Source organism: Zophobas morio, unplaced genomic scaffold, assembly GCF_036711695.1.
Source record: "Zophobas morio isolate AGI-343-1 ecotype UQ-CSIRO unplaced genomic scaffold, CSIRO_AGI_Zmor_V1 ptg000021l, whole genome shotgun sequence".
Taxonomy (NCBI): domain Eukaryota; kingdom Metazoa; phylum Arthropoda; class Insecta; order Coleoptera; family Tenebrionidae; genus Zophobas; species Zophobas morio.
The window spans coordinates 18907436-18926467 of NW_026972126.1; the positions used below are offsets into that span (position 1 = coordinate 18907436).

General features: G+C 27.8%; 1 protein-coding gene across 2 annotated transcripts in view; it reads left to right on the forward strand.

Annotated features, from left to right (window-relative positions):
• The window catches only part of LOC135132665 (extracellular serine/threonine protein CG31145), a 431251-nt gene that overhangs the window by 39862 nt on the left and 372357 nt on the right, over positions 1 to 19032 (forward strand). The window contains exon 2 of one of the 2 annotated variants that reach the window (XM_064060827.1): positions 1363 to 1409. The exons of the other annotated variant lie outside the window; for it this stretch is intronic. The gene's annotated coding sequence lies outside the window, so the exon portion shown is untranslated. The remainder of the gene's footprint in view (positions 1 to 1362; positions 1410 to 19032) is intronic. 2 annotated transcript variants of the gene reach the window in all.

Consider the following 19032-nt stretch of genomic DNA (forward strand, 5'->3'; position numbering starts at 1 on the left):
AATTGCAAACATTGTTAAATTGAAAAATCAAAAATCAACAACGAAAAAGTATCAAATGAAAAGTTTGAAAATTGTAAAAATTGGAAATCAAGAACTTGAAAAATTGACGAAACAAAAAATTCAAAAATCGAAACATTAAAATTGAGTGCAAGGTCGAAAAAACGAAATATACATTGTAAAATCGATATATTGAAAACTAAAGAAACCGGAAAATCGTATCGCTGGAAATCAAAAATTACAAAATTGAAAAATTTATCTATGAAAACTGAGAAAATGAAAATTAAAAAATCGGCGAAATCAAAAACTTGAAAAATTGTGGAAACGAAACATTGAAAAATCGAAAAATTAAAAATTGCGAAAGCGAAAAATTGAAGAACGAAAAATTGAAAAACTTGGAAGTCGAGAAATTGAAAAAATGAAAGGTAAAAAAACGAAAAAATATGAAACCGAAACAATGAAAAAATGTAAAAATTGAAAACTTCGAAAATTCTAAAAATTGGAAATCAAGAACTCGAAAAATCGAAGAAAAAAACTTCAAAAATTAAAAAACTAAAAAATTGAAAAAGTGCCAAATCGAACAGCGAAATATGTATTGTAAAATCTAAATATTGAAAACTAAAGAAATCGGAAAATTTAAAAATTGGAAAAGCGAGGACTTGAAAAATCTGATAGAAATTAAGAACTTGGAAAATTGAGAAAATCGAAAAATTGAAGAAACAAAAAACTGAAAAATTTGTAAGTCGAGAAATTAAAAATTGTGATTTCAAAAAATTGTAAAATCGAAAAGAAAAACAAATCGTAAAAAGATAAAGTAAGATTTCCACCTGCATAATTTTGATTCAGATAAAGATCTAGCCTTAGAAAGACTGATAACAATAAGTGAAACGAACTTGTGAAAATGAAAACAGATTTCCCTACGACCTCATAAATGTAGACTTCAGCTTCACACTGCCAATTAGGTATAATTCTAGAAATCTGAAGGTAACCCAGATCCAAACAATGCCACCCAGCCCCATTTCCACGTGTACTACGCAGATTTTCAGCCTCTAATCATGGCACTGTTTACTCTAAAAACCCACAATTAAACACCTAACCTAAACACTCGCTTACAAATTGTATCGTTTAAATCTGGCAGATGACATAACTCTTTAAACTTTATTGGCACCCGAACAAAACATTGGAGCCATGCGTCACTCAGGTATTTAGCAATTTGTTTCGGCATCTCAACTCCAATTACATGGAACGTATGCGTAAATTTAGCTGGCACCGACCCGTCGTCGTTGTCGCGATGACAGCAAAAATACCACCACGACGTTTCTTCGCCCATCTTCAGCCACCTTACTCTGACTTGTGTGTTTTCAGGTGCTCGCCAAAGTAGAAATCTAGAAAAGCTATCTCCGTATAATATAGTAAGTCCTCGTTTGTGTGCCTGTGTAACAGCGTCCTCTGCCCGTCTAACCCACTTTGCATGCGTGTGAAGCTTGGAAATTGGAAATTATAGAGCCTTGAGATGTTGGGGATGACGCGTCGACAATAGTGAGGACGGTTCGTCGCGGTTCATTTACTTATTTACCTTGTTCCAGTTTCGCCAGGACTAACAAAACTTTAATTATGGCGTAACATGACATCCAGAAACGAGATTATGGCAATTGCGGCGCGGAAATGTGGCCCATCCACACAATTATTATGTCGTAAGGGAGTTCCGAGATATAACCGGATTATGCCCGGAGGAAGTTCATCGCGATAATGTGCTTCTTGCGCGAGAAAAACCGACGCGATTAGATAGACCGGAAGCGACATTCGAAGGTAAATTTGATAGTGCATTTCCGCTGCGTTCTAATCCGGCGAAGAAAATGAGAGCCCGGAACTGTGAATGTCGGCTAAGGCTCTAGTTATGTACATTCGCTCATTAAGGCTGGTTCCGTCCTGTCTTAAATACACGGGGAGCATAATCGCTGTTTCAGGAGTCGAATTTTATAAAATAAGATATTCCTGTACTTGTGATGTATGAATCCGTTTTGAGTTTTCACCCTAGACATTTACATTTTTGGAAAAAAAAAATCAAAATTGTGTGACAACATTTGACTTTGAAGCTGCAAAACCGAATGCTCTGAAATCTGCAAACGTTTAAGGTTATCGTAATCGTAGGTCAATCAAAATTTATTCGTTTATACCCTTCCAAAACTTGATGACGTCATCCCAAAATTTTGTCTAATAAAATCTGTCTGAAATATGTAAAATATTTTAACTCTGTATTTGTGGTTTATCGATGCACTCATAGTTTTTAGAATTACTTATACAATGTGACTCAAAAAAATTAATGAATGCTGATAATTTTTCGAAAAATCTGGATTTATTTTCCTTTTTTCTTTTTCTTCGATTTTACATTTTTTTTGCCACACTTTTTGTTTTTAATTTTTTTTAATTTTTCAATTTTTCCATTTTTCTTTGTTTGAGTTTCATAATTTTTCGTTTTTTCAACTTTTATTTTTTCAGTTTTTCAATTCGAAATTTTTCAGTTTTTCGTTGCTTCAATTTTTCAACTTGCAATTGTTCAATTTTGCAATTTTTCGTTTTTCGATTTTTCAGTTTCTCAATTTTTAATTTTTCGATTTTACAATTTCTTGATCCTCAATTTTTCAAGTTTTTGATTTTTATTTTTCTTTTTCCCGGTTTTTTGTTTTCATTTTTTCGATTTTGTATCACAATTTTTCGTTTATTGAACTTTTCAATTTTTGGATTTCTCAATTTTCCGTTTTTCTTTCGATGTTTATAGTTCTCAACTTTAAATTTTTCGATTTCTCGACGTCCAACTTTTTCAAATTTTCGTTTCCTCAATTTTTCCATTTGCAATTGTTCAATTTTGCAATTTTTCGATACTTATTACAATTTTTCATCTTTCGATGTTTCAGTTTCTTAACTTTTAATTTTTCGATTATTGAATTTTTCAAGTTCTTGAATTTTATTTTTCATTTTTACATTTTTTTTTATTGTCATCTTCTCTATTTTATATTACAGTTTTTAATTTTTCATTTCCTTTATTTTTTCAATGTTTCTTTTGATTTTATAATTTTTCGTTTATTCAATTTTTCAAAATTTCAATCTTTTTCAATTTTTAGATTTCTCATTCATACCATTTTTAAATTTCTAAATTTTCCGATATTTTTTCGATGTTTAAGTTTCTCAACTATTAATTTTGCAGTTTTTCAATTTCTCGACTACCAATTTTTTTAATTTTTCGTTTCTTTGATTTTTCGACTTGCAGTTGTTCAATTTTGTAATTTTTCGATATTAAAATTTTTGGTTTTTCGATTTTTCAGTTTCTCAATTTTTAATTTTTTCGATTTTACAATTTTTCAAGTTTTTGATTTTTATTTTTCATTTTCCCGGTTTTTTGTTTTCATTTTTTCAATTTTATATCGCAATTTTTCGTTTATTTAACTTTCCAAATTTTCAGTCTTTGGTCTTTCAATTTCTCGATTTTTCAATTTTTCAATTTTGCAATTTTTGGATTTCTCAATTTTGCGATTTTTTCGATGTTTAAGTTTTTCAACTTTTAATTTTGCAGTTTTTCAATTTCTCGACTACCAAATTTTTTAATGTTTCGTTTCTTTGATTTTTCGACTTGCAGTTATTCAATTTTGCAATTTTTCGATATTAAAATTTTTCGTTTTCGATTTTTCAGTTTCTCAATTTTCAATTTTTCGATTTTAAAATTTTTCGTTTCCTCAATTTTTCCAGTTTTAGATTTTTATTTTTCATTTTCCCGGTTTTTTGTTTTCACTTTTTCAATTTTATATCGCAATTTTTCGTTTATTTAACTTTTCAAATTTTCAGTCTTTGGTCTTTCAATTTCTCGATTTTTCAATTTTTCAATTTTGCAATTTTTGGATTTCTCAATTTTGCGATTTTTTCGATGTTTAAGTTTCTCAACTTTTAATTTTGCAGTTTTTCAATTTCTCGACTACCAAATTTTTTAATTTTTCGTTTCTTTGATTTTTCGACTTGCAGTTGTACAATTTTGCAATTTTTCGATATTAAAATTTTTCGTTTTTCGATTTTTCAGTTTCTCAATTTTTAATTTTTCGATTTTACAATTTCTCGATCCTCAATTTTTCAAGTTTTTGATTTTTATTTTTCTTTTTCCCGGTTTTTTGTTTTCATTTTTTCGATTTTGTGTCACAATTTTTCGTTTATTGAATTTTTCAAATTTTCAGTTTTTGGTCTATCAATTTTTCGATTTTTCAATTTTGCAATTTTTGGATTTCTCAATTTTTCGTTTTTCTTTCGATGTTTATGTTTCTCAACTTTTAATTTTTCAATTTCTCGACGTCCAAATTTTTCAAATTTTCGTTTCCTCAATTTTTCCATTTGCAATTGTTCAATTTTGCAATTTTTCGATACTTATTACAATTTTTCATTTTTCGATGTTTCAGTTTCTCAGATTTTAATTTTACGATTATTATTGAATTTTTCGGTTCCTCACTTTTTCAAGTTCTTGATTTTATTATTTTTCATTTTTACATTTTTTTTTTATTGTCATCTTCTCTATTTTATATCACAGTTTTTAATTTTTCATTTCCTTTATTTTTTCAATATTTCTTTAGATTTTATAATTTTTCGTTTGTTCAATTTTTCAAATTTTCAATCTTTTTCAATTTTTAGATTTCTCATTCATACCATTTTTAAATTTCCAAATTTTCCGATTTTTTTTCGATGTTTAAGTTTCTCAACTTTTAATTTTGCAGTTTTTCAATTTCTCGACTACTAATTTTTTTAATTTTTCGTTTCTTTGATTTTTCGACTTGCAGTTGTTCAATTTTGTAATTTTTCGATATTAAAATTTTTGGTTTTTCGATTTTTCCGTTTCTCAATTTTTAATTTTTCGATTTTACAATTTTTCGATCCTCAATTTTTCAAGTTTTTGATTTTTATTTCTCATTTTCCCGGTTTTTTGTTTTCATTTTTTCAATTTTTTATCGCAATTTTTCGTTTATTTAACTTTTCAAATTTTCAGTCTTTGGTCTTTCAATTTCTCGATTTTTCAATTTTTCAATTTTGCAATTTTTGGATTTCCCAATTTTGCGATTTTTTCGATGTTTAAGTTTCTCAACTTTTAATTTTTCAATTTCTCGATTTCCAAATTTTTCAAATTTTCATTTCTTGCAATTTTTCGATTATTGAATTTTTCGGTTACTCATTTTTTCAAGTTCTTGATTTTTATTTTTCATTTTCACAGTCTTTAATTTTTCTTTTCCTATATTTTTTCAATGTTTCTTTGGATTTTATAATTTTTCCTTTATTCATTTTTTCAAATTTTTAGTCTTTGATTTTTCAATTTTACAATTTTTTAATTTCACAATTTTCCGAATTTTTTTTGAATGTTTAAGTTTCTCAACTTTTAATTTTTCAATTTTTTGATACTTATTTCAGTTTTTCATTTTTCGATTTTTCAGTTTCTCAATTTTTAATTTTTCGATTATTCAATTTTACGGTTCTTCATTTTTTCAAGTTGTTGATTTTTTTTCATTTTCACAAATTTTTTATTGTAATTTTCTCTATTTCTCTATTTTATATCACAGTTTTTAATTTTTCGTTTCCTCAAATTTTTCAATGTTTCATTCGATTTTATAATTTATCGTTTATTCAATTTTTTAATTGTCAATCTTTTTCCAATTTTGTTGTTTTTATATTTCTCAATTATCCTATTTTCAAGTTTCTCAATTTTTAATCTTTCCATTTTTCCATTTTGGGTTTCTTTAATTCTCCAAGTTCTTGATTTCCAATTTTTGGATTTTTCAAAGTATTCATTTTATACTTTTTCGTTTTTTATTTTTACGTTTTTTGCAGTTTTTCCACTTTTTTTTATTCGAAAAGTTAAAAAATCGGAAAACTTAAAAATTGGAAATTGTAGAAATGATAAATTCAAAACTCAAGAAATTACATATCGAAAAATTGAAAATTCTCAAAATTGAAAGATCCCAATGGAAAATCGAAAAACTGAAGAATTTAAAAATGCAAATTTGAAGAAACAAAAAAAATGAAAAATTGGGACATTGAAAAATTGTAAAAATAAAGAAAATAAAAAGTCGAAAGGAAAATTACAAATCGAAAATTTGAAGAGATGAAAAATCGAGAAATTGAAAAATTAAAATTTCAAAAATTAAAAATCGATTGAACGAAAAAATTTTAAAAGCCCAACATTGAGAAATGGAAAAATTCTAAAATCGAAAAATTGTAAAAGTGAGGAATTTTAAAAATTATAATTATTATTACATATTTAAAATGGACACTGGAAATTGCAAATATGTTAGAAAATCGAAAAATTGAAGAAATGAAAAACCGAAAAATTGAAGAAATGAAATATTGATAAATTGAAACATCCGACAGTTGGAAAATCGAAAAACTGAAAAATTTAAAAATGAAAACTCGAAGAAACAAAAAAATGGAAAATTGAAAAAATTGAAGTTGACAAAACAAAAAATTATAAAATTGATACATTGAAAAATTGAAAAATTGTAAAAATAAAGGGAATAAAAAACCAAAACGGAAAATTGCAAATCGAAAATTTGAGATGAAAAATCGAATAAATGAAAAAAATTTAAAAACCAAAAATTGAAAAATGGAAAAATTTTAAATTAAAGAATTTATTTTCATGTCGATGAAACAACCGATTCATGTGGACGTTATGTCGCACATTTGTTGATTGGAACTTTGACCAGCGAAAAATGTGGCACTTCATATTTGATTAGCATAAAAGCTATGGAAAAGACAAATAATAATACCATTACATGGTTTATTCATGAACGTTTAACGAACTTTTTTCTTCCGGAACCAGTTCCAGTTGAAAGAATCATATTAATGTCATCAGATGGTGCTACATAAATGTGCAAAACTTCATACAACTTAAAAATATTAGAAATTTATGTCCAATGGTAAAGGCTTTAGTCAATAATGTTAACAAAATGTTTGTTAAATCACCTTAGAGAGTACAATTTTATCGTAATTGTCCAATTTACCATTACCTCCATAACCTGTTGTAATTAGGTGGGGAAGATGGCTAAGGGTAGTTATATTTTATACCAATAACTACAATGCAATTAAGAATTTTGTTAATGAGCTGTCAGATGAAGCTACCTCTTTAAAAAAAATATTTTTGCCAAAACAGAACTGCCATCGAAATTCGAAATAAAGCATACAGCTTAATTCCAAGATGCCAAAATAAAGCAAAACGTCTTTTATGATTTTCTATAATTGGTTGTTGCGTCTGTGGGAAATAAACTTTTTTATTTATTAGTAAACACCATTAAATCAAAACTATTTAAATGCAAATAAACAAAAAGTGAATTTGATTTCTAAACTGATAGAAAAAGAAGAATCAGATCAATGCTATTAGATAATTGTATGCCAGTATTAAATTACAACCTTAATCTAACTAAAAAAAAGCATGATAAATCACATTCATCAATTAAATAGCAACAGAACCACAGCGTGTAATTAACTACTTGGTGAGTAAATGACGATTCTCGTCTTAATCGTTAGAAAAAATCCAAAACCGGCAGCTGTTTTACAATTACAACAGCAATCTCCCATAAATTCCGCCTTTTATAGTTGAATTCAGCAACATCCAACGCCATGAGGTTAATACCCACAATTAAAAACCCCATAATTTACCGTCCGCAGTAAAAGCACTCTTTCCACACCGAGCCTCGTTGCGATCCGCTCACAATTTCCCGATCAAATTTAGAATCAGCAAGGTTATCAAGTACAGCAAACACCATTAATCTGTAAAAATCCGGCATAACTTTACCTTCTCGCGCGAGATTAATCCCGAAAATAATTACCGCCACTTTGTCCGGAACGGATAAACGCGATTACCTGGCGATATTTACAACACAATAACACCGAATTAGTGCACTAAATTCGGCGATTAATAAGTCCGGGGCCACCATACGCACCCGCTGGCCTCACAAGGGTAAGCACAATTCCTGCAGACCGCCATAAAAAGTATATATACAATCGAATTAAGTCAGCAGGAAAATCGATGTGCGGAAATCGAGTTCAGCAGGAATCCCGTGAAACCCGACCATCTGGCGAAATATAAAAATTCCTGCTGCGCGAATTTAAATAGGCGATTTTGGTGCGGGGTCTTATCGGTTTGCGCCTAGGAAAAGGACAACTCGGAGCGATAATGGATAAATTTAAACCTGTTGCGCGGGTCAGCGCGGGTTCGCTATTTTTGGGGCTGGATTGACACAGGTCCAAAACTTTTGCCTGGAAAAAATAGAGGTGGAAACCTTGGTGATTGCTTTTTTGAGAAAGTTCCTCAAATTTCAAAATTCTTGTGAGCATTGAATGTTTATTTGATTGGTTTCTTTTGCAATTTTTCCTTGCTTTAATTTTTCGTTTGAATTTTTTTTTTGTTTTTGCAATTTTACGACATGCAACTCTTCGAGTGTTTGTTTTTAAATTTTTCAGTTTTTCAATTTTCCAACTTTTGGATGTTTCATTTTTTGGATTTTTCAATATTTCGATTCTTCGACTTTTCGATTTTTGCCTCGTGGATTTTTCGATGTGTCGATTTTTTAATTTTTAAAATTTTAGAGAATATTTCAATTTTTCAAGCTTTCGAATTTTTTAAATGTTTCGATTTTTTAATTTTTCAAATTTGACTTTTATGAACTCTCAATTTTTCGATGTTTCAATTAATCGATGTTTTGATTTTCGCATTTGTCGACTTTTTCGAGTTTTCAGTTTTTCAGTTCGATTTTTCAGCTTTTTCTATTTTTTAAGGTTTCGATTTTTCCACTTCACTTTTTCGATTTTTCATTTCTTCAATTTTGCAATTTTTAGACTTTAGATTTTTCAATTTTTTGGGGTTTTGATTTTTCAACTTCACTTTTTTGACTTTTTGATTTCTCAATTTTTCGAATTTTTAAATTTCTCAGTTTTTGGATATTTCAGTTTTGAGATTTTTCAGTTTTTCCATTCTTCAGTTTTTTTTACAATTACTCAATTTTTCAATTTTACAATTTTTCGATTTCTCAATTTTCCGATGGTTCAATTTTTCTCCTCTTAAATTGTAGGACTACGATTTTTCGATTTATCAATTTTTGACTTTCCTAAATTCTCAATTTTTCGATTTTTCAATTATTCGTTATTTCGATTTTCCCATTTCTTGACTTTCGACTGGTTCGATTTTTTTAAGGTTTTGATTTTTCGACTTTACTTTTTTTACTTTTTTGATTTTTCGATTTCTCAATTTTTCAATTTTTTAGATTCTCAGGTTTCGGGTATTTCAGTTTTAGGATTTTTCAGGTTTTGCATTCTTCAGTTTTTCGATATTTCAGTTTTGGGATTTTTCAATATTTCGATCCTTAGACTTTTCGATTTTTGACTTCTGGATTTTTCGATGTGTCGATTTTTCAGTTTTTCGATTTTTAAATTTTAGATTTTTCGATTTCCCGGTTTTTCATTAGAATTCTTCGATATTTCAATTTTTCTATTTTTCGAACTTTTTCAAATGTCTCGAATGCTTAATATTTCGATTTTTCGACTTCCCGGTTTCAGATTTTCTGTTTTTCAATTTTTCGTTTTTTTAATTTTTCTTTTATAAATTTTTCGATTTTTCAATGTTGTGATTTCCCGATTTATCGAGATTTGTATGTTGCGATATTTTGATTGTTCAGTTTCTCGATTTATTCAATTTTTTAATTATTCTGTTTTTAGTTTTCTATTTTTCAATTTTTTAACTTTTAACCTTTCGTTTTTTCTATTTTGGCGTATTTTGATTTCTCAATTTTTTGATCTTTCGATTTCTCAGTATTTCAATTTTTCAATTTTTCGAATTTTTAAATTCTCAGTTTTTGGATATTTCAGTTTTGAGATTTTTCAGTTTTTCCATTCTTCAGTTTTTCTTCATTTTTCAATTTTCCGAAATTCCAGTTTTGGAATTTTTCAGATTAATTTTTATTCAATTTTTCGATTTTACAATTTCTCAATTTTTCAATTTCACAATTTTCAATTTTTCGATTTCTCAATTTTCCTATGTTTCAATTTTTCTCCTTCAATTTTACGATTTTTCGATTTATCAATTTTTGACTTTCCTAAATTCTCAATGTTTCGATTTTTCAGTTATTGTTGTTTTGATTCTTCCATTTCTTGACTTTCGACTGGTTCGATTTTTCAATTATTCGTTTTTTTAAGGTTTCGATTTATCGACTTTACTTTTTTGATTTTTCGATTTCTCAATTTTTAAATATTTTAGATTCTCTGGTTTCGGATATTTCAGTTTTTGGATTTTTCAGTTTTTGAAGTCTTCAGTTTTTCTTTCATTTTTCAGTTTTTCGATATTTCAGTTTTGGGATTTTCCAATATTTCGATTCTTAGTCTTTTCGATTTTTGACTTCTGGAATCAAAAAATCGAAAAATCGAGAAATCGAAAAATTCAAAATTTAAAAAATCGAAAATCTGAAGAACTGAAAAATCGAAAAATCTAATAACTGAAAAGCCGAACAGTCGAAAAATCGAAAAAGCGAGAAATCAAAAAATCGAAACATCCAAAAATTGAAAAACTGAAACATCGAGTAATAGAGAAATTGAAAAGTCGATTTTTCGTTTTTCGGTTTTTGAATTTTAGATTTTCAAATTTTTTGAAGCCGAAAATCGAAAAATCGAAAAAAGCGAGAAATCAAAAAATCGAAACATCCAAAAATCGAAAAACTGAAACGTCGAAAAGTCGAAAAACATCGAAAAACAGAAATACCCCAAAATCGAAAAACCCAAAAGTTGAAAATTGAAAAATTGAAAATTTAAAATTAAAAAAATATAAAAAAATAAAAATTTCAATAGAGAAAGCGAAAAATTTAAAAATTATGAAACTGAAAAATCAAAAATTTTAGAAATCGAAAAATTGAAGACTTGAAAAATTGAAAAATCGAAAAATTGAAAAATTGAGAAATCGAAAAATCGAAAAGTCGAAATATCGAGTAACTGGAATATCGAAAAAAATTGAAGAATCTAAAAACTGACAAATCGTAAAACTAAAACATCAAAAAATTCAGAATTCTAGAGAGTGGAAAATCAAAAAATCGAAAAATCGAGAAATTGAAAAATTCAAAATTTAAAAAATCGAAAACTGAAGAATTGAAAAATCGAAAAATCTAATAACTGAAAAGCGGAAAAGTCGAAAAATCGAAAAAGCGAGAAATCAAAAAATCGAGACATTGAGTATTGGAAAAATTGAAAAGTCGGTTTTCCGTTTTTCGGTTTTTAAATTATAGATTTAAAAATTTTTTGAAGCTGAAAATCGAAAAATCGAAAAAAGCGAGTAATCAAAAAATCGAAACATCCAAAAATTGAAAAACTGAAACGTCGATAAGTCGAGAAATATCGAAAAACAGAAATACCCCAAAATCGAAAAATCCAAAAGTTGAAAATTGAAAACTAAAAAAAAATATTAAAAAAAAATGAAAATTTCAATAGAGGAAGCGACAAATTTAAAAATTGGAAAACTGAAAAATCAAAAATTTTAGAAATTGAAAAATTGAAAAATCAAGAAATTGGAACATCAAAAAAATCGAAAAAGCCGAGAATCCAGAAACCGACAAAGTGAAAAATTGAGAAATCGAAAAGTCGAAATATCGATAAACTGGAATATCGAGAAAAATTGAAAAATCGTAAAACTAAAACATCAAAAAATTCAGATTTCTAAAAAGTGAAAAATCAAAAAATCGAAACATCGAGAAATCGAAAAATTCAAAATTTAAAAAATCGAAAATTGGGAGATCGATAAACTGAAGAACTAAAAATCGAAAAATCTAATGACTGAAAAGCCGAAAAGTCGAAAAAGCGAGAAATTAAAAAATCGAAACATCCAAAAATCGAAAAACTGAAACGTCGAAAAGTCGAAAAATATCGAAAAACAGAAATACCCCAAAATCGAAAAATTCAAAAGTTGCAAATTGAAAAATTGAAAATTTAAAACTAAAAAAAAAATATAAAAAAATAAAAATTTCATTAGAGAAAGTTAAAAATTTAAAAATTGGAAAACTGAAAAATCAAAAATTATAGAAATCGAAAAATTGAATACTTGAAGAATTGAAAAATCAAGAAATTGGAATATCAAAAAAATCGAAAAAGCAGAGAATCCAGAAATCGAAAAAGCGAAAAATTGAGAAATCGGAAAATCGAAAAGTTGAAATATCGAAAAACTGGAATATCGAGAAAAACTGAAGATTTTAAAAACTAAAAAATCGTAAAACTAAAACATCAAAAAATTCAGAATTCTAAACAGTGGAAAATCAAAAAATCAAAAAATCGAGAAATCGAAAAATTCAAAATTTAAAAAATCGAAAATCGGGAGATCGAACAATGTAATAACTGAAAAGCCGGAAAATCGAAAAATCAAAAAAGCAAGAAATCAAAAAATCGAAACATCCAAAAATTGAAAAACTGAAACATCGAGTAATAGAGAAATTGAAAAGTCGATTTTTCGTTTTCCGGTTTTGAAATTTTAGATTTTCAAATTTATCATTTTTTCGGTTTTACAATTTTTTTATGTTTCGATTTCTTGACATCTCTGTTTTTTCGATGTTTCAAATTTTTCGAATTTTAGGTTTAGGTTTTCGATTTTTCAAATTCTTGATGATTTTAATTTTTTATTTTTTTCTCAGTGTTAATATCATACAATGTATCGAAAATAAACACAAAGATTTGTCACTAAAAACATTTAAAAATTCGTACAAAGTAGAAGACAAAATTTTCAAAACATAAAAATAACTACATTTTCCCGAAAAAAATCCAGAGTGAAACATGTAACATGTGATATGATATTTGTAAAAAAGAAACATCTAAATATGCACCAAAAATCTTCACACATTCATTATATATTATCGCTTCTGAACGCTTAGAGTCGACATTTGCCTGAACGCGCTCTGGTCTGTAGATCAAACAAGTTCTCAGGCGACGTAATATTATTCGATCCTGTAATCAGATGCTGGGTTTTATTCGGATCTTCTTTTAGCTGAATTTAATCGTATTTCTGTCCTAGTAAAGCGCCAAATCAATGTTTTTTTGTTACTATACTAATTGACTGCAAAAAGCTGTCAGTCAGAATAGGTTAGCACCAGAAGGTCAAAGCAGATCTCCTTTCAAGTGGTGAAAGAAGTCTTGCCTGAATGCCTCACATTTTCCTGGTCTTATAAAAATAAATAATCATCAACTTCAAAAAAAAAGTCCAAATTCCGCAGTTATTTCCTCTGCATCTTCCACACTAGATCGCGCTAATTGAAAATCGGAAAAACCTGCAGCTGCATATTCAGGGGATCTTCGCCGTGTGAAAGCGCCCTAATCCACGACATTATTCTCGAAATTTATTACATTTTGCTAAGACCGCGTTCCGCGCCACGTATTACTGACCCACAAACGCCAATCTGCAATTTGAATATAAATTCTGACCCTGTCGTATAATCCTCTATGCAAAGATTTAGCGAATAGATGACGGAGTAATGGTAATTATTCCGGAAGCGAATTATGCGGACGGCCGTGTGTGACGAGTGAGTTAAGTAGATCTCATGTCATGTCACATGAACTGTCAGGGTCACGTGGATGAATTGACTTTGATGGAAGCAAGTATTGTTATGTGCAAATCTATTGTGTCGTCTTTATTGGACTAGAATGGGTGGATGGCGAAGACGAAGGGCATGAATTTTACACACAATGGGAATTGAATTTGGCATAACTAATAGTTTAATTTGTTGGCAGTTAATTGGTTGTTGCTGGTGTAGTGCAGACACGTGAGGCGGAAAGCAGAGACGGATTAACGGTTTTTCGAGTGCGGAGTGAATGGGGAATGAGGCGGGGAGTGTTGACAATGGCTGGATTGTTCTGACGCGTATTCGCGTATTTTGTTGTAGATTTCATTACGTGTCGTACTTTATTAATCACCCATACTCCGCCAGTGGCTGTGATTCGAACGCATTGTGTTAGGCAAGGCACAATATTCTGAGAATGTCTAATATATATCAATAGCTAGATCGGGCAAATACGGAAATTTTCGCTATCTGTGTAATGAATGTCTTATTTTAGAGGGAACCTCCATAATTGATGTTTTAAAAGAATCTGTTGTAAAGTGTCTAAATCATATCGAAAATAAAATTGAACATAATAATCAAATTCTAAATCAAGTTAAGGAAACTCTACCTTCTGAAAGTTCAACAAAAAATGATTCTTATTCAATTAATTGATTTTTCAGGTTTTTTGGTTTTTCAATTTTTCTATTTTTTCAGGTTTCGATTTTTCAACGTCACTTTTTTGATTTGTCGAATTCTCAATTTTTTAATTTCTCAGTTTTGGACATTTCAGTTTTGGGATCTTTCAGTTTTTCGATTCGTCAGTTTTTCTTTCGTTTTTCAATTTTTCGATATTTTAGTTTTGGGATTTTTCAATATTTCTGTTCTTCGACTTTCCATTTTTGACTTCTAGATTTTTCGATGTGTCGGCTTTTTACTTTTTCGATTTTTAAATTTTAGATTTCTCAATTTTTTGGTATTTTAATTTTTCAATATTTAAAATTTTAGATTTTTCGATTTCTCGATTTTTCATTTCAGCTCTTCCATATTTCAATTTTTCAAATGTTTAGATTTCTTAATCTTTCGATTTTTCGACTTCCCGGTTTTAGATTTTCTGTTTTTCAATTGTCATTTTTTCAATTTTACGATTTTTAAATATTTCGATTTTTCAATTTTTCACTTTTATTAACTCTTTATTTGTCGATTTTTCATTTGACTGATTATTCAGGTTTTTTGGTTTTTCAATTTTTCTATTTTTTCGGGTTTCGATTTTTCAACTTCACTTTTTTAATTTTTCGATTTTTCGAATTCTCAATTTTTTAATTTTTCAGTTTTTGAACATTTCAGTTTTGGTATTTTTCAGTTTACTTGTTATTCAATTTTTCGATTTTACGATTTTGCACGTTTTTGATTTTTCAAATTTTCAGTTTTTTTAAGGCTTCGATATTTCGACTTCACTTTTTTGATTTTTCGATTTCTCAATTTTTCGATTCTTTAGATTCTCAGTTTTTCGATATTTCAGTTTTGGGATTTTTCAGTTTTTCGATTCGTCAGTTTTTGTTTCATTTTTCAATTTTTCGATATTTCAGTTTTGGGATTTTTCAATATTTCTGTTCTTCGACTTTTCTATTTTTGACTTCTGGATTTTTCGATGTGTCGGCTTTTTACTTTTTCGATTTTTAACGTTTAGATTTCTCAATTTTTAGGTGTTTTAATTTTTCAATATTTAAAATTTTAGATTTTTCGATTTCTCGATTTTTCATTTCAGCTCTTCCATATTTCAATTTTTCAAATGTTTAGATTTCTTAATCATTCGATTTTTCAACTTCCCGGTTTTAGATTTTCTGTTTTTCAATTGTCATTTTTTCAATTTTTCGATTTTTAAATTTTAGATTTTACAATTTCTTAATTTTTCAGTTTTTCTCTTTAATTTTACGATTTTTAAATATTTCGATTTTTCAATTTTTGACTTTTATAAACTCTTTATTTGTCGATTTTTCATTTGACTGATTTTTCAGGTTTTTCGATTTCTCAATTTTTCAATTTTTTAATTTCTCAGTTTTTGAATATTTCAGTTTTGGGATTTTTCAGTTGACTTATTATTCAATTTTTCGATTTTACGATTTTGCAGGTTTTTGATTTGTCAATTTTTCGATTTTTTTAAGGTTTCTATATTTCGAGTTCACTTTTTGATTTTTCGATTTCTCAATTTTTCGGTTCTTTAGTTTCTCAGTTTTTGGATGTCAGTTTTGGGATTTTTCAGTTTTTCGATTCTTCAGTTTTTCTTCCATTTTTCAATTTTTTGATTTTTCAGTTTTGGGATTTTTCAATATTTCTGTTCTTCCACTTTTCCATTTCTGATTTCTGGATTTTTCGATGTGCCGACTTTTTACTTTTTCGATTTTTAAATTTTAGATTTCTCAATTTTTTTGTTTTTTAATTTTTCAATATTTAAAATTTTAGATTTTTCGATTTCTCGATTTTTCATTTCAGCTCTTCCATATTTCAAAACTGAAAAATAGAAAAATCGAGAAGTCGAAAAATCAAGAAATCGTGAAGTTGAAAAATCGAGAAATCGAAAGCCTGAAGAATTGAAACATTGAAAAATTGGATCGTAAAACTGAAAAATTGGAAAATTGGAAAATACAGAAATCTGAAACTTAAAAAACACAAAAATAAAATACTAAAAACCTGAAAAATCGAAAAACCCAGAAATCCAAACATCAAAAAAACGAACAATTGAAAGAAAGCATCGAAAAATTGAAACATCGAAATTTTTTTTAAGTCCCAAAACTGAAACATCGAAAAATTGATAAATGGAATAATTGAAAATTCGAAAAATCGTAAAGTTGAAAAACTGTCAAGTCGAAAAATCGAAAAACAGAAAACTTAAAAAATTGAAAAGTCAAAAAATTGGAAAATTGAAAAACTGAAATCCAAAGATCTAAAAGTAGGAACATCGAGAAACTGATTAATGGAGAAATCGAAAAATCGAACATTTAGAAATATCAAAAATTGAAAAATTGGAAAATCGCTGTTTTTCAATTTTTCGATTTGTTAATTTTTCATTCTCGATTTATCGAGATTTGATTGTTCATGTTTTCAATTTGTCAGTTTTTCAATCTTTTATTTTGGCCTTTCTCAGTTTTCCAGTTTTCCATTTTTTCGTTCTTTGATTTTTCCGCTTTTCCAATTTTTCAACTTTTAACTTTTTGTTTGTCGATTTCTCTATTTTTCGATTTTTCGACTTCATCACTTTTCGATTTCTCGATCTTTTGGTCTTTCAATCTCTCAATTTTTCAATTTTTCGAATTTTTAAGTTTTTTGATTTCTCGATTTATCGAGATTTGGATTTTTCGATATATTGATTGCCAATTTCTCGATTTACAATTTGTTCAATTTTTAACTTTTCGATTTTTCGATTTTGGCCTATTTCTCAATCGTTCGACCTTTCGACTGCACGATTTCGTAATCTTTTGATTTTTCGGTTTTTCGATGTTTCGATTTTTCAGATATCCGATTTTTTAAATTTGAGAGTTACGATTTCTTGATTTTTTGTTATTCGGTTTTTTAAATTTTAGATTTTTGAATTTTACATTTTTTCGATTTTCTGACGTTTCATTTTTCCATTTTCAGTTGTTCGATATTTCGATTTTTCAAGTTTTCGAATTTTTCAATGTTTCGATTTTTTTTTAATCTTTTGATTTTTCGACTTCCCGGTTTTAGATTTTGTCATTTTGTCAAATTTTCGATTTTTTAATTTTTCAAACTTGACTTTTATAAATTCTCAATTTTTCGATTTTCCTCTTTTCAATTCTTTAATTTCTTGATTTTTCAGGTTTTTGATTTTTCAATTTTTCAATTTTTTAAGGTTTCTATTTTTCGACTTTACCTTTTTGATTTTTTGATTTTTCAGTTTTTAGGTATTTCAGTTTTAGGATTTTTCAATATTTCAATTCTTCGGCCTTTCTATTTTTGACTTCTGGATTTTTCGACGTGTCTACCTTTTGCCTTTTTCTATTTTTCAATTTTTGGATTTTTAAATTTTAGAGTTTTCAATCTTTCGATATTTTAATTTTTCAATATTTCTTAATCTTTCGATTTTTCGACTTCCTGGTTTTAGAATCCAGAATTTTAAGAAGCGAAAAATGAAGAATTCCAAAACTGAACCATTGAAAAATTTGAAAATCTAAAAATCGAGAAGTCAAAAAATTGTCAAGTCGAAAAATCGAAAATTTAAAAAAATAAAAAATCAAAAATCTGAGAAACCCAAAAATTGTAGATTTGCAAAAACTGAAAAATGGAAAATCGAGAAGCCGAAAAATCAAGAAATCGGGAAGTTGAAAAATCGAGAAATCAAAAAATCGAATATTTAGAAAAGCCAAAATATAAAAATCTAAGAATTGAAAAATCGAAAATTCGTAAAACCAAAAATTAAAAAAACCGAAAAATTGAAAGCCTGAAAATTGAAACATCGAAATTTTTAAGTCCAAAACTGAAACATCGAAAAATTGAAAAATCGAAAAGCTGAAAAGTCGAAAAATTGGAAAATTGAAAAACTGAAAAATCGAAAGATCTAATAGTAGAAAAATCGAAAGATCTAAAAGTAGGAAAATCGAGAAACTGATTGATGGAGAAATCGAAAAATCGAACATTTAGAAATGTCAAAAATTGAGAAATTGGAAAATCGTGAAACTTAAATACCGCTGTTTTTCAATTTTTCGAAATGTTAATTTGTCATTCCCGATTTATCGAGATTTGATTGTTCAGGTTTTCGATTTATCAGTTTTTTAATCTTTAAGTTGTTTGATTTCTTAATTTCTTCTCAATTTATAAATTGTTCAATTTTTAACTTTTCGATCTTTCGATTTTGGCTTATTTCTCAATTGTTCGACTTCTCGACTCCACACGATTTCTTAATTTTTTGAATTTTATATTTTTTCGATTTTCTGTGTTTCATTTTTCGATTTTCAGTTCTTCGATATTTCGATTTTTCAATGCTTCGGTTTTACGATTTTTTAAGGTTTCGATTTTTCGAATTTTCGATTATTTTAATTTTTCATTTTTTTCACTGTTAATAATCATACAGTACATTTTTTCCCGAAAAAAATCCATTGGGTTATTACGATTTCAACAATATTCTTAGTTTAAGAAGACGTTTTGCTGGCATAAAACACAAATAAAGAATTAAAAATGTATAAATATGTACCAAAAATATTCACTTATACAAGCGGAAATAACCGCTTTTTCGGACATTTCTGCACGTAAATCTTTATGGTAGGTAACTGTGTAAATTGTGTAATTGTGATGGAAGGATGGGTGCGCTCACCACAAGAACAAATTACTCAATAATTTTTGACCAAATTCTTCAAAAAAGATACTTTTAACCACTTCCTAAGGCGACTTATCAGTTGTACTGTGTAATAAAACCGGCGACAGACAGCCGACGACAAACAGACGG